The 16,195-nt window shown below is 40.1% G+C and overlaps 1 protein-coding gene across 1 annotated transcript in view; it reads right to left on the bottom strand.

Annotated features, from left to right (window-relative positions):
- Nucleotides 1-16,195, bottom strand: part of LOC136875990 (uncharacterized) — a 240,126-nt gene that overhangs the window by 787 nt on the left and 223,144 nt on the right. The gene's annotated exons all lie outside the window — the stretch shown is intronic.

Below are 16,195 nucleotides of genomic sequence, written 5' to 3'. Positions count from 1 at the left end.
TTGCTGTGACTATAAATATGGAATTTTTTAACCTTGGCAATTGCCCTATCAAAATCATCTTGTGCATGCTAATAACAGTCATGAATCACTTTAATAAATTAGGCTGTGAATGATTGCATTTGACTGTCCTATTCATTGACTGATTTTAGTATTTCATTGTAAACTAAGTTTAAAAAAATACCGTTTAGTTTCATGTAACTGACTCTGATACGGAGTAGTTATAATTTTAATTTTGACATCCCTCGAAGCTTCAACTCTACTAAATGCCACATGTAACTGACCATGGCTGAAAATGCACCGAGATAATAAATACCTATTTTGTCAAAATATTGACCCTGTGCTTTGTTAATGGTCATTGCGAAAGCAAGACGTAAGGGTAACTGCCTCCTTTTGAATTTGAAAGGCAGGTTACTGTCAGTAGACACCAAACCAATCCTAGTTAGATAAATTACCCAATTCTTGGAAGCACCTTTAATGACTTCGAATCTTACAACGTTGTCATGCATCGCTTATTAGAACCAAAATGGAACAACAACTTAAACATTATGTTGATAACTTGATTTCACAGAGCCATCTATCGGACTAACATAGAAAGATCTGCATAGACAACTTTCATAGTGCCATCTACTCACAAATACTGTTAACTGCAATGACCTATTATTCAAATGACTATTTTACGCTAAAGGACTTACTGAAAGAAATAATATTTTACTAGTAATCTTGAGATGGAGCCACTTACATTCTGGTGATAACTTGATTTCATAGATTCTATGTTACTAGAATACAGAATCTAACAATTTTGTACTTTGGTCAAGTTTATTATCTGATTTGAGTATCAGCATGGTGTTGATTGTTTGTTATAATTTCAGAACATTAGGTATGTTTTTATAGTAATGGGTAGGATGTGTAGGGCTCATGTCTATACTTGGATGCTCCACTGCTTCCAGTCAGTGAACTCAGATCTGTAAGGCCTAACTCCTTTCAATAGTATTACTACAATACAAACAAGAGGGCATTCGACCAGGACAGGTTAATGTAAATAAAAAATGTGTGTGAATAAATTAATTCCATCCCCTGGTCTAAGGAGTTTGGACAGCCAAAGTAGGGGACTGCCTGTAGGGGTAAAGTACAGTGGGGACTTCGAGGGCCCTGGGACCGCTACGGTAGCAGTGAAGGCCCTTCATGAACTCTGAAAAGTGGTGGCAAAAGGGGCTCTGGTTAAAACGCAGCAAGTTGTTATGCTACTTAGGTTCCAGAATGGGTAAAAAAAAAAAAGTAAATAAATGCAATGTAAAGTTTAATCTTATACCAGTTGTATAGTATCATTTGAAGTAATTCCACATACTGTATATCAGTTGACTATATTTGTAAGTAGTACAGGAGATATAAGTAGAATTTTGTAAACAATATCAGTTTATTAAGGACGAGCTGTGTGTTTATTAGAAAAATTGTTAGCGTAAATTGTATAATATTGTATTATAGGAAAATTTTCTTCTCTTGTTAATTTAATATTTAGTGCTTGACAATAATGTATTTTAGTGTACCATTTGCCACTGAGGTAGACACCTCATTTGCAAATAAAGAGATTTTGATTTTTGATATCACAATAATATTACCAGACCCCATGAAACAAAAATAAACATACATGAAAGGTGTACCAGATGGAAAATAAAATCATTACCGCCAAGTTGACAATTTCAAACAATTCTAAGAGAAATGGTTATAAAGTAGCCCAAAATGGATCATAACCGAGGAGCAAAGAAAGATACGAAGTGAGAGATAGAAGAGATTCTGAGAAAATAAAAGATTGGCCAGAAAGTCTTGAGATCAACGTGGTGCATATCTGCCCAAAATCAGAAGAGAATAGAAATTATTAATTAGACATAAATTACAACAAACATATGCACAGTAATAATAATGTTGCTGTTGTTGTTGTTGTTGTCGTTTGAGTCATCAGTCCATAGACTGGTTTGATGCATCTCTCCATGCCACACTATCTTGTGCTAACCTTTTCATTTCTACATAACTGCTGCATCCTACATCTGCTCTAATCTGCTTGGCATATTCATACCTTGGTCTACCCCTACTGTTCTTACCCCCTACACTTCCCTCAAAAACCAACTGCATAAGTCCTGGGTGTCTTAAGATGTGTCCTACCATTCTATACCTTCTTATCATCAAATTTAGCCACAATGATCTCCTCTCACCAATTCGATTCAGTATCCCGTCATTCATGATTAGATCTATCCATCTCACCTTCAGCATTCTTCTGTAACACCACATTTCAAAAGCTTCTATTCTCTTTCTTTCTGAGCGAGTTTTTGCCCATGTTTCACTTCCATACAATGCCACACTCCAAACGAAAGTCTTCAAAAACATTTTTTCTAATTCCTATATCAATGTTCGAAATGGGCAAATTTCTTTTCTTAAGAAAGGCCTTCCTTGCTTGTGCTAGTCTGCATTTTATGTCTTCCTTACTTCTGTCATCATTAGTTATTTTACTACCCAAGTAACAATATTCATCTGCTTTCTTTAAGACTTCATTTCCTACTCTAATATTTCCTGCATCCCCTGACTTTGTATGACTGCACTCCATTACTTTTGTTTTGGACTTATTTATTTTCATCTTTTACTCCTCACCCAAGACTCTGCCCATACCATTCAGCAACTTCTCCATATCTTCTGCAGTCTCAGATAAAATAACAATATCATTGGCAAATCTCAGGGTTTTGATTTCCTCTCCTTGGATTGTGATTCCCTTTAAATTCTTTGATTTCCTTAATGCCTGTTCTATATAAACAATGAAAAGGAGGGAAGGGGGGGGGGGGGGGGAACTGCAGCCTTGCCTCACCCCTTTTGGATTGCCGCTTCTATATAGCCCTTGATTCTTATCACTGCAGATTGATTTTTATATAGATTGTAGATAATTCTTCCTTCTCGGAACCTGATCCTGATCACCTTCAGAATCTGAAATAGCTTGGTCCAATCAACAACATTAAATGGCTTTTCTAGATCTAAGAACACCACGTACATGGGCTTGTCCTTAATTCAATCCTCTAAGATCAGACGTAAAGTCAGTATTGCTTCACATGTTCCTACATTTCTTCTGAAGCTAAATTGATCTTCTCCCAACTCAGTTTCAACATGTCTTTCTATTCTTCTGTAAATAATATGTGTTAGAATTTTGCAGGCATGAGATACTAAACTAATGGTGTGGTAGTATTCACACTTGTCAGCACTGGCTTTCTTGGGAATAGGTATAACAACATTCTGCCAAAAATCGGATGGCACTTCTCCTGTCATACTCTTGCACACTAAATTCCATGCTGATTTCTCCTAAAGCAGTCAATAATTCAGAAGGATCATCATCAATTTCAGGTGCTTTGTTCCTATTTAGGTCTTCAAAGCTCTGTCGAATTCTGACCTCACAACTGGATCACCCATTTAATCAGCATCAGCACCCTCTTCTTGTTCCAGAACCATATTATCTACGTCCTTACCTTGATACAACTGGACATGTTCTTGCCATCTTTCTGCCTTGTCTTCTTTTCCTAAAAGTGTTTTTCCATCTGAGCTCTTAATATTCATACACCTAGTTTTCCTTTCTCCAAAGGTTTCCTTGATTTTCCTGCATGCAGCATCTACCTTTCCTAGGACCATACTACTTTCAACTTCCTTGCATTTCTCTTTCAGCCATTCTTCTTTAGCTGCCCTTCACTTCCTATCCACTTCATTCTTTAATCACCTGTATTCTTTTCTGCCCTCTTCATTTTTTTGCATTCTTGTATTTTCGTCATTCATCGATCAGGTCTAGTATCACTTGAGTTATCCATTGATTCTTAGTTGATCTTTCCTTTCTTCCTAACATCTCTTAAGCAGCCCTCCTGACCTCATTCTTCATGACTGTCCATTCTTCTTCTACAGTGTTTCCTTCAGCCTTTCCATTTAGTCCTTGTGCAACATGCTCCTTGAAACAATCCTTCACACTATTTTCTTTCAATTTGTATAGATCCCATCTCATTGGATTCCTTCCCTTCTTCAATTTCTTCAACTTCAGACGACATTTCAAGTATTAGAATGAGTGACTTTAATCTTCACATCAAGACTAATCAAGAATATTATGTTGTTAACCCATTACAACTAGAAGTTTCATGTTTTTAAACTTTGTTGCCTATTTTCTTATCTAGAACTTTCTTTTAAGTGGAATACTCGATACATATAATTTACAAAATTTATTCCACCTATTCAATACTGTACAATAATTGCAATGTCTATAAATACATTACAATATGTTTCCTTTGGAAGACCATTTACATCTTTGTTGAAGTGATTGTATGTATTCCTTTGACCACCTCTGCCAAAAAACGTGATACAGCTGTTGCACCAAGTTCCATTTAGTTAGACAGGAGCGGGAGTTGTTGGATATGTCTGGAGAGGGGACAGAGGTCAATCGTCTTCCTACTAGGAGCGTGTATATGGTCGTATTTATTTTGTTTTCTTGCTCGCTTTATCAGACTGGCTGATGATGACACTAAGAATGTGTCGAAAACGGTACCGTAATAAATATGTTGCAACATAATTTTGCGCAACAGAATTGTATTGTATTGAAAAGGTGGAAACTTTAAACTTAATATATTTCACTGCAAAGCTATTTGACACCTGGACATTTTCTAATAGGAAGACGATTTACCTGTGTCCCCTCTCCAGACATATCCAACAGCTCCCGCTCCTGTCTAACTAAATGGAACTTGGTGCAACAGCTGTATCACGTTTTTTTGGTAGAGGTGGTCAAAGGAATACATACAATCACTTCAACAAAGATGTAAATGGTCTTCCAAAGGAAAGTGAAATCTAGCTGTGGAGATTTGGTGCTTCTAAGGGAGGATAACCTTCCTCCTCTGGTTTGGAAAATGGTATAATCCAGGAGCTCCATCCTGGTTGTGATAATATTACTCGTGTGGTCAGAGTAAAGACAAAAACTGATCTCTTGCACCATGCCATAGTGAAATTATGCCCATTGCCCAAGAATTTTGTATATGTTGTATTTGAAGTTTTCTTTTTTTAAATTCATTTGTCTGTGTTTGTGCATAAGACACTTGACTTTTATTTTAAGTGTTGAGATCCCTCAAAGGGGGAGAATGTTGCGGCTTTTGTGTTGGTACTCGCCTGCCGCCTTTCATTTGTCACAGTTGGCAACGTGCTGCTGCCTCCATTTAATATAGTCAAACTGAACATGGCGACCGGCAGCAGTACGCGGATTTAGGTGTACCTCTACATTTTGTTGTACATATGTGTAAATGTTTAGTGTTTATTCATGTGTAATAAATATTTGAATCACATTCTGAGGGATGTGTTGTGTCTGCTCATTTAGGGCTGTCTGGTCCTCCATCTGACTTGTTTCAAAATTGTATTTGTGCACCTATGGAAATGAACTTTCTTATGTGCGTCCAATATGTTGTTTCGTCGCTTGCAACAGAAGATTACACTAAAGATGAAGAATGAAGTGATGGACTTCATACAAGTGTATGCACCACAGACGGGAAACAGGGAAGAAGATATTGAAGGATTCTTGGAGAAATTAGAAAGAGAAATTTCAGGTGTGGAAGTGGTTATTATGGAAGATCTGAATGCACAAGTCAGAAACAAGAGACAAGGAAAGGAAGAAGTCACTGGACCATATGGATATGGGAAAAAGAATCACGAAGAAGAACTAGTGGACTCCTGTGAAATGAATGTACACTGACTGACAGAGCAAATGCAACACCAAGAAGGAGTGGTTCGAAAGGGATGAAAGTTGGGGAAAAAACAGAGACGGCACGGACGAATAATTGATGTTTATTTCAAACCGATATGCAGGTTACACAATGCGCACGGCATCGACTCAGTAGGATGTAGGACCACCGCGAGCGGCGATGCACGCAGAAACACGTCGAGGTACAGAGTCAATAAGAGTGTGGATGGTGTCCTGAGGGATGGTTCTCCATTCTCTGTCAACCATTTGCCACAGTTGGTCGTCCGTACGAGGCTGGGGCAGAGTTTGCAAACGGCGTCCAATGAGATCCCACACGTGTTCGATTGGTGAGAGATCCGGAGAGTACGCTGGCCACGGAAGCATCTGTACACCTCGTAGAGCCTGTTGGGAGATGCGAGCAGTGTGTGGGCGGGCATTATCCTGCTGAAACAGAGCATTGGGCAGCCCCTGAAGGTACGGGAGTGCCACCGGCCGCAGCACATGCTGCACGTAGCGGTGGGCATTTAACGTGCCTTGAATACGCACTAGAGGTGACGTGGAATCATACGCAATAGCGCCCCAAACCATGATGCCGCGTTGTCTAGCGGTAGGGCGCTCCACAGTTACTGCCGGATTTGACCTTTCTCCACGCCGACGCCACACTCGTCTGCGGTGACTATCACTGACAGAACAGAAGCGTGACTCATCGGAGAACACGACGTTCCGCCATTCCCTCATCCAAGTCGCTCTAGCCCGGCACCATGCCAGGCGTGCACGTCTATGCTGTGGAGTCAATGGTAGTCTTCTGAGCGGACGCCGGGAGTGCAGGCCTCCTTCAACCAATCGACGGGAAATTGTTCTGGTCGATATTGGAACAGCCAGGGTGTCTTGCACATGCTGAAGAATGGCGGTTGACGTGGCGTGCGGGGCTGCCACCGCTTGGCGGCGGATGCGCCGATCCTCGCGTGCTGACGTCACTCGGGCTGCGCCTGGACCCCTCGCACCCTCGCACGTGCCACATGTCCCTGCGCCAACCATCTTCGCCACAGGCGCTGCACCGTGGACACATCCCTATGGGTATCGGCTGCGATTTGACGAAGTGACCAACCTGCCCTTCTCAGCCCGATCACCATACCCCTCGTAAAGTTGTCTGTCTGCTGGAAATGCCTCCGTTGACGGCGGCCTGGCATTCTTAGCTATACACATGTCCTGTGGCACACGACAACACGTTCTAGAATGACTGTCGGCTGAGAAATCATGGTACGAAGTGGGCCATTCGCCAACGCCGTGTCCCATTTATCGTTCGCTACGTGCGCAGCACAGCGGCGCATTTCACATCATGAGCATACCTCAGTGACGTCAGTCTACCCTGCAACTGGCATAAAGTTCTGACCACTCCTTCTTGGTGTTGCTTTTGCTCTGTCAGTCAGTGTACTTATAGTGGGGAATACATGGTTTTGAAAGGAAAATTACGAGAATTGGGTAGGGTGACAGAAGAACAAAAGCAGTAATTGACTACTTTTTGGTGGAAAGGACAAATCGCAGGAAGTTGATGGATGTGACAGCTTTACCAGGAGAAGCATTTGATGGGGACCATAGAGTTGTGGTGGCAAAATTGCTGTTGGGAAAAATGGAAAAACTAAAAGAGATAAGAGAAAGCAAAATGAAAATATGGAAACAAAGACAAAAATGTACAGGAAGACTTTCAGGAGAGATAGATTGTCCAACCCTTGTCCCGTTTTCCTACGGGGTTGGGTATGAGGCGAGATGAATCTGTCGTGGCGGATTTTTATGACCGGACGCCCTTCCCGACGTCAACCTCATCAGAGGAGTTAAGGAGATGAAATGAATGACATGATATATGATAGTAGGGAAAGGGTGAAACCCAGTGCTGGCACATAGCCTACTCCTGTCGAATAGCACCAAGGGGTCTGCTCAAGGCTTAACATCTCCATTCGACGGATGAATCACCATCAACAGCGTCACATGCCCTCACTCCATATGAGCACTGTGGAAAGGTTTGGAATTTAATCCAGGCTTTTGGCACGCAATCTAGTGTTTAGAAATTGTATACCACCACCTTCCCTACCCTGCCGGCCAACATTATGATGGTGACATTTTTCGACCAACAGGACTTGAACCGGCTAACCTCGGGGTCAGACCGTTTTAGACTTCAGCGCTATAACGATCATGGCCACCAGGCGGGCACTTACAGGAGAGATTGAAGCAACAAATCCCAGTTACTGATGTGGAAAATGTAGAAGAGGAGTGGACCAATTTCAAAAAGGTATTTGTTAGTGCAGCAGAGAGTGCTTGTGGCAGGACATCTACAAGAGTGAATGAAAAGAGGACAGCCTGGCAAGAATGGAACCGAGATCAAACAGAAGAAAGCAAAAGGAAGTACCTCAACAGTAAATAGAGATGTAAGAAGGTGGTAGAAGAAACGAAAAAGAGTTGGGAAGAATTTACACAAAAAATAGAAGTGGATGTAAGTGGCAATAAAAGGATGCTGTATGGACTTATAAGAAGTAAGAGGAAAGAAAGAGTTACCACAAAGGTAGTGAAAAAGGAAGATGGGCAACTGTTAACACACCCAGAAGAGATAAAGAGAAGATGGAAGGAATATTTTGATAAGCTATTGAATGTGACCAACTGTACAGAGGAGATAGAAGCAATACAGTGTGTTGGGAATGCACTTCAAAAACGATAAAACACGGGTACAATTCCTCAATAATAGAAACCTTTATTTTAACACACACATGGAAGACATCATACGAACAACAACAAAAACACTCAATCCAAAGAAATTCTACACACATAACACAGTTGAAAATAATCAATATTATTCAAGTCGTAGTCTTATTCATACATCTTCCCCCACCTAAGTTAACGGTGGTCAGTCAAGTCCTGCAGCCAGACCCACCACGCAGCACTTCAAACCCACGGGCTCCGGCAGCCCAGCCCGTGCAGTGCCGTTCTCTTCTGACGCGGCAGCGTAATGGCCCACAGCACTGGGCTAATACAGCCCACCGCAGTCCACCGCACTGGGCGGGCTCAGTAGAATAACCTTGAATACTCCTCCACAATAACATGTGCGCCGCGCACAACGAAATATTCACGTCACACTACTATTCAGATCATTCACTCTACGAATTCCCGTACACTAGTAACATATTTTAAAGTAGGCTAATCGCATTTGGATATTAAACAGTAGAGATTTCTCCTGCACTGTAATAATAATAATAACTGAAAACAAACAGAAACTTTATTAGAAAGTAATATTCGTTTGCAATTGACATCAAGTTAACTGAAAAATGAATCTAAATAACACGAAGCATATTCATAGGACTTAATTCGCGTTTACCTCAAAATAAAATACAAACAAATGACGTGCAATATGCCAACAACAAAAACAAACCTGAACATAGCTTTTACTTAGTGTGCGTAGTTTATTGGTCATTGTTAATGTGGTGGAATGGAATTACTGTGATTGAAAAGAAGAGCATCGGCATTGTCTGGTTGTAGAAGAGACCGTCGTGCATTGAGAATGAAGCCCGCTGAACTGAAATTTCTCTCAGAAGCTAAACTTGATGTTTGCATACATATTATTTTCGTGGCGATCTGGTGAAATTTTGGATAGTTTTGTCCATTTGTTCTCCAATAGGACGCTATATCTATCTTCTTCCATTCCACAATTTTGTTTTAAATATCTTTCCAGCTCATCTGTTGGAATAGGAGCATCATGAACGTCAGTCCACGAAGAAAACTTCATTACTTTGGCAGGTTGTGGCATAGTCGTGGAGTCTGATGACACGGAAACATTATAATGCTCGTCATTCAAGCACACCTCATTCATCGTAAGTTTTTATCTAATCATAAAAAGACAATCAGTCCGACTCCTTTAATCTATACTAATATAATAAAGAGAGAGCGCGAATTGTGTTAGTTTGTGTATATCCGTAGGGTAATCTCAGAAACTACTGGACCGATTCTAAAAATCCCTTTACTAATGTAAATATACATTATCCCTGAGCGACATGGGCTGTATTTTATTTTCCAAACAATTCGAGGTGGGGGGGCGACAGGGAAGATATAAAAATAATAGGCTAATGTAGCCAAAATATGGAATTTGTCATGCAAGGACGAGACTAAGCTCATTTTAAGCCCCTTGACCCAAAGAACAAATCTCTAAGCCCTACGGGCCCGAAAACCATGTTTTAAGGCCCTAAAACCGACCGTTATGGAGATATTGGGGCCACACTACCCCTGCTCTCGGAATTGGATAAGGAAATGAACTGCCGTAACCATGGCAACGCCAGCTCCAGGATTCTACAGCAGCGAGATTATGCGTATACCTTTGGGCATAGCTGCCAACCAAAATTTGTACACATAATCCCTGAGCATATGTACAATATATCCCGAAAACTTAACATGTTACAGACGTGAAGTAGTATTTAAATTCTTTTAAAACTAAAGTGACATGTATTATTTTGTTTTCGGAAAAGACACTTAAGGAGGGGGAGACTGAAATGTGGGCTGGCGTGAATTCTTAAGATCAGCATATCTGCAGTATATCTCAAACACTTAACACGTTACAGATGTGAAAATTGATATTTTTAATATTTTAAAAATAAAAAAACAGGTATTATTTTGTTTTTTGAAAAGCCACCTAACATGGAGGGGGGGGGGTAAAAGGGACTGAAAAAGGGGTTTAATTAATTTTATTAGGGTACTGATATCTCAAAAACTGAAGTTGTTTCAGATGTAAAAATTTGTATTCAGAATCTCCTTTAAGAAGAAAGAAATATGTATTCTTTTGGTTTTGGCTAATCCACTTAAGGGGGGATGAAAGGACTGAAATATTACTTGAATTATTTGTATGAGGATACTTATATCCAAAAAACCTAAAGATGTAACACTCATTTTTAGGGGTAAAATTAACTTTGGACGGGGGGGGGGGGGGCGTTGAAATAGGTGTTGAATTCTTTTCATGAAGATACAAATATCTCAAGAACAGCTGATTTTACAGTCGTGATAACTGGTATTTGGCAGCTCCTTTATTAATAAACACGTTTTTTTTTTCTTCGGAAAAAACACTTAAGGGACTGAAAAGAATTAAAAAAGCAGGTGAATTTTTAAAATGAGTACCGGTATATCTACAGTGTATATAAAAAACTTTACATATTAGACATGGAACTTGGTACTTGGAATGTCCTTTAAAAATAAAGGAACATGTCACTCTTTTTTGTTTTTGGAAAATCCACGTAGGTGGGGGTGGAGGAAGGGCTGAATTCTTTTTATGCGGATACTTATATCTCAAAACCTGAAGATGTTACAGTTGTGGAAATATGTATTTGTAATCTCCTTTAAAAATAAAGAAACTTTTTTTTTTACTTGAGAGAAGACGTTCTCACGTGTACAGTTCTATGTCGCATGGTCATCTCAGCCCCAAAAGGCAATACCACACCCTTGGTTTACAAAGAGTTTCTGGGGTATATGAAACTCAATTTTCAGTGAGGTTTTTTTTTTTTCTAGTTGCTTTACGTCGCACTGACACAGATATGTCTTATGGCGACGATGGGACAGGAAAGGGCTAGGAGAGGGAAGGAAGCGGCCGTGGTCTTAATTAAGGTACAGCCCCAGCATTTGCCTGGTGTGAAAATGGGAAGCCACAGAAAACCATTTTCAGGGCTGCCGACAGTGGGGTTCGAACCTTTTATCTCCCGAATACTGGATACTGGCCGCACTTAAGCGACTGGCAGCTATCGAGCCAGTGAGGTTTTATACTTCAGGGATGTTCAGGTCTTAGTACAGTACCGAGGAACGATTACTTTTATCAAATTACGAAATTCACGCGAGAAGCTGCGGGTAACTGCTAGTGTGTACATAAAGTTCACCGCAGATCGTACAGCACACAAAATGAACATCTTTCCCATCACCGTCAACTGCAGGCTTGAATAACAACCAAATACGACTTTTAAGTTTAGGATCCGGTTCAGAAGTCTTGTATTGTGCAGTCTTTAGTTCGTTTGTTGCTTTTCTTTTTTTTTTTACTTCTCGATTTTTGCCACGGTTTCTTTTCTTTTGGAACTACAGTCCTAATTCGTTTCCAATAACGGGATAGACGGAGTAGTCAAACTGAAAACCACAGCAAATTTGATCAGCTCCACTCGACCGTAATGCAACGCACTCCGCTGACACGCAGTACGCAGTACACATTGAAGCAGTCAGCCCATAGAACTACCACAGCGCTGTCCTTGGCTCACCGCGTACGAATGACAGAGTGCTGCCCAGACCGGCCCGTGCGATGATGTCACGGGCTTCTTATGTTCGAGCCTTTCAAAGCCCATTGCAGCATACTGCCGAAGCAGCTCATGGGCTGGGCCTCTCTGCAGGACTCTGTGGTCAGTACAACGATAACTTACACAACACAATCAAAGGTTCAGTTTTAGAGGTTTATGAACCGCCCTTCCAGATCTTGTTTCCACCAGTTCACTGGGAGTCACGGTTTCCTCTTGGGGTAGTTCAGCAACTTCCTCTGGAAGTCTTCTGCCGATGACTGTACTTTCACTCTGTTGGCCAAGTTTCAGTTCCAATGGGTAGATTCTCTGTACTGGTCTCAGAAGCAAGCCACTTGAGGTCTTCATTCTGACCAGTCTGGTTTCACCATCAGTGCCCTTTAGGAGTTCAACAACTCTTGCCAATGGCCACTCTATAAGTTTTGTGTTGTCATTTCCCACCAACACTATTTTACTAACTGAAATTGGTCTATGCTGCAGTTTAATGGCTAACAACATCAACTGTCCCAAGTATTCAGAACGAAATCTCTGTTGGAGATCTTCTCGCAGCTTTTGCAGGTATCAAAGTCTCTTATTTAGATCATTGGATTCAACAAAATCAAAATCTAGAACTCCTATCTCTTCAAGTTCCTGTAGAAACATACTGAGTGTTACAGGAGTCAAACACTGGGATTTTGAGACACATAAGTTAGGAGACTAGAATTGATGACTGCCTCACAGTCGCACAAAATTGTCTGCATCTCCTCGTAGTCAACTGATGTTTGTCCTAGTGAGCCCTTATTGAAGTGCTCATTTAATTAATCAGTCATTTATTCGAATGTACAGAGAATATTTCATTTTATTAAGTACTAGTAACTGGCAGGAAACATCTACATTCAACAGCACATGTCGCAATTTCTGCAGGGAGCGTGGAACTCTGGTTTGTTTGCTCACCAGCTAAGTTTGGAAAGTGGAATTTCGACATGACGCACACAAAGCCGAACAAGGGAATAATAGAATTCCAACGGACAACATTTCAGATGCCCAGGCGAGAGGCTAGGGTCGCTTATAAGAAATGTTTGAAGTAAGCGTCAGGTACGTGATGTATCGAGCCAAAGAAACGATAGAGGCACCGTCGATATGGCGAGGCATTGGTCTAGGGGAGATGTGGCCCCAATCGAGGACGTCTTCGAGGATGAGTTAATAAAAACGATGACCACATCAGTTAGTTACCCTACTATTCGGAGAGATTCTGTGCAGGTAACATCGTAAGAAGTAGTTTTTTTTTATTTTTTAATTTAAGCGAGTGATCGTGTGGGGACTCGTAAGATTTTGCTGGAAGACGCTCAGTCTGCATTTGATATACTCAAGTTTTCTAATACTGGGAGAATGGCATTTAATTTACGATTACCAAAGGGAGAGAACAGTTCCATTTAATCATTTCAAAATGCATAGTAGCCTGCCTGTGTAAATAGTTTTCCGAGGGCATAAACTTTACAATTTCCAGTCCAGCCTTTTATAAATGGGAAATATTTGACCTAGTTACAGGCATAGATAAGAGAAGTGCTTCCGTGACTGAACGGGAACTGGTTTCACGGTCAGTGGAATTTATTAAATGTTTAACATTTAATAATTGAACTTCAATACAGTCAATATGAAAATAATCACTTGTAACAGTGGAATTTACCCGGCTGTAGTATTCTAGTAACCGGCCGGTTGATCTTGACCTACTTTCTATATCGTGAACAAGGGGATGTTTTAGACGACATCCAGAAGCAGAAGCAGCAACGAAAAATACGACATCACCTTTCTACCCCTCGATGGAGACAAAAGGACTGATCCAAGTCTTTTCTGAACGCAGCATCATGAATGATATGGCTGGCTAAAAACAAGATGGGGTCGGCTGTCTCCTGAAGACGAGCGGCCATAAGTCAACAAACAGATGAGTACAGAGTTTTAATGTAATTATGTGAGTGTGAACATGTTTAATGTTGCAAAAGGGGATAGGTTAGTTTGATATTTAATTTCTGTAGATGTAGCTTCGTTTGGAAAGACTACGTCCCATTTAAAGTAAATGATAGGAAGCTTGTTAATGTAAATATAATTTGAAACATAAATGTGGACCATTTCCATGAGGTCTCAGCTTGCTTTCTTACATTTTATTCTGATTTATTTAGCTGAGTGGTTAGCGTCATTTCTTTACGAGTCAGTTTCTTATTTTAGCCTGATACAATATTTAGATTTGTTTGCTTTGATATTTGAAACCCAGTGTACGTCTCTGGGCCTAGTTGTAAATGTAAATAAGGATTCAAATTAATGTCAGGAAGGACTAGATTAAAGTATTATTAATGGGAGCTCAAAGTGTACGGAAACATGCCGTCACGTTTTCTGGGATTTATTGCATGATGTGTGAATGAGAGTGTGTAAGACGGTGAGTGTAGATCCACGAAGTTGTTAGCGTCATCTTCACGACTATTTTGTATATCTAGGTTGTAAATTAGTAATTGATTCACGAATGTTGTTTCGTATTTCGAGTTTCGGCTATTAGAATAAAATTTCTGTAAAATTTATTATTATTATTATTATCATCATTATCATCCATATGAGGTTCTCGCGATGTAGGATTGAGATATTTCAGCAACTTTCCGATGTTCAGACATGACTGATTGTCAATGTGGCAATTTCTTAGTTACAGTTTACCATATTGATCACAGAGTTGGCCACTTTATTATTCATGTTTACTTTAAGCGCGTGTGCTTTGATTTGTGACCAGCGTGGTCTAGTTTCTTTTCATGCGAGCGAGCGTTGGAAGACATCCTTCATATTTTTTCAGTTTTACGCCACTTTAGGACATGAGATGTTATTTTGAGTGATTTTGTGTAAGAGGACGCGTTCCTCATTGAAAGGCTTGCATTTTCTTGATTATGCGACTTGCCTCGGGTAGACTGTTGAGCAGCATGTGTAAAGGGTTGGACCCTGTGGTTTTGGTATTGCTGCTTTATTTTGGGAGACGTGGATCTCCACTTTGAGTCATTCCGCCTTGTGTTGGCGAGGGTGATATGTTTGTCTACGGAGGAGAGTTTTATTTGAGCGGCCTATACTTCGTGATTTTTTTTTTGTTTCTGTCCATGTCTCTATGGTTGTGGCAGTCGGCGAGAGTTTTATATCGCGATGTTTGTTCGGATTTTCTTTTATGATATAACCACGCTGAGGAATATTTGTGTTATGTCATCTCTTCCAGGTTACAACGTTGAAATAGGTGTTGAAAGGTAAAGCCTACTCTGTCATTTTTAAAATTATTTTTGTGTCATGTAATTATTTTTCAGGAACCTGTGTTGAATAGGAAGTGTTGCTTAACATCTAACTATGTTTCCTTTCATTTTCGTTGAGGCTTTGATTGGATGCGAGTTGCGTGAATGCCGCATGCTTTTCTTAGTGAGCCCTGGAAAATATGACATGTTTTGTTTTCATTTTGTTGCCATTTATATGATTTTGATTTTGTGTGGTTCCAATCCACATTGTTTGCTGTGCTCATGAGTTTGTATTGAATAGGTTGAACTACCTTATTTATTATTTCAATTTCATTTTGCTCATGACTCGAGATGTATACATTTTGTGCGTAGGATGTTTTACCACTCAGCGTTTTATATATTTATTGTACAGTTAGGTTAGTTTTGTCCCCCCCCCACCTTTTTGCGCATTAGATCACGTCTTTCTTTAGGTAAGGAAACCCACTGCAATGTCAAGTGTCCAGAAATGGGAAACGTACTCATCTACAGTTAAAAGTGTTAACAAGAAAGTAAAGCCAGAAGTGTGGTGCACGCACGCAAGCCTGTGTGTTAAAGTTAATGAAAAAAATAACTTAAAAATTTGATTTGATGGTATGTTAAGTATGTGTGTCAGCATACTTGTGAATTTGTAAAATATTCTGTTTCTCAAGATGGACTTTATCCAGCTGAAAAGGAAAACAAAAATCTGAGTCATGTAAATCTGGATTATTTGATACTTTTGCTATTTCTTAAATATTTATCGTGTTTATTTTAATAAACAGATTTTCCTCCAAAACTGACATCATGCTTCGCCTTGCTTTATTTGTAGTTTTAATTGACCTCACCATGTCCGTATTAAGATTATATGTTCCCCATCAAGATCCAGGGTGTATGTATTTTTAGGGCATTATTTTGAT

The sequence above is a fragment of the Anabrus simplex genome, chromosome 6 (genome assembly GCF_040414725.1).
Source record: "Anabrus simplex isolate iqAnaSimp1 chromosome 6, ASM4041472v1, whole genome shotgun sequence".
Classification (NCBI taxonomy): domain Eukaryota; kingdom Metazoa; phylum Arthropoda; class Insecta; order Orthoptera; family Tettigoniidae; genus Anabrus; species Anabrus simplex.
Note: the sequence above shows the minus strand (reverse complement) of the source record. Positions and strands in the feature narration are given on the sequence as shown.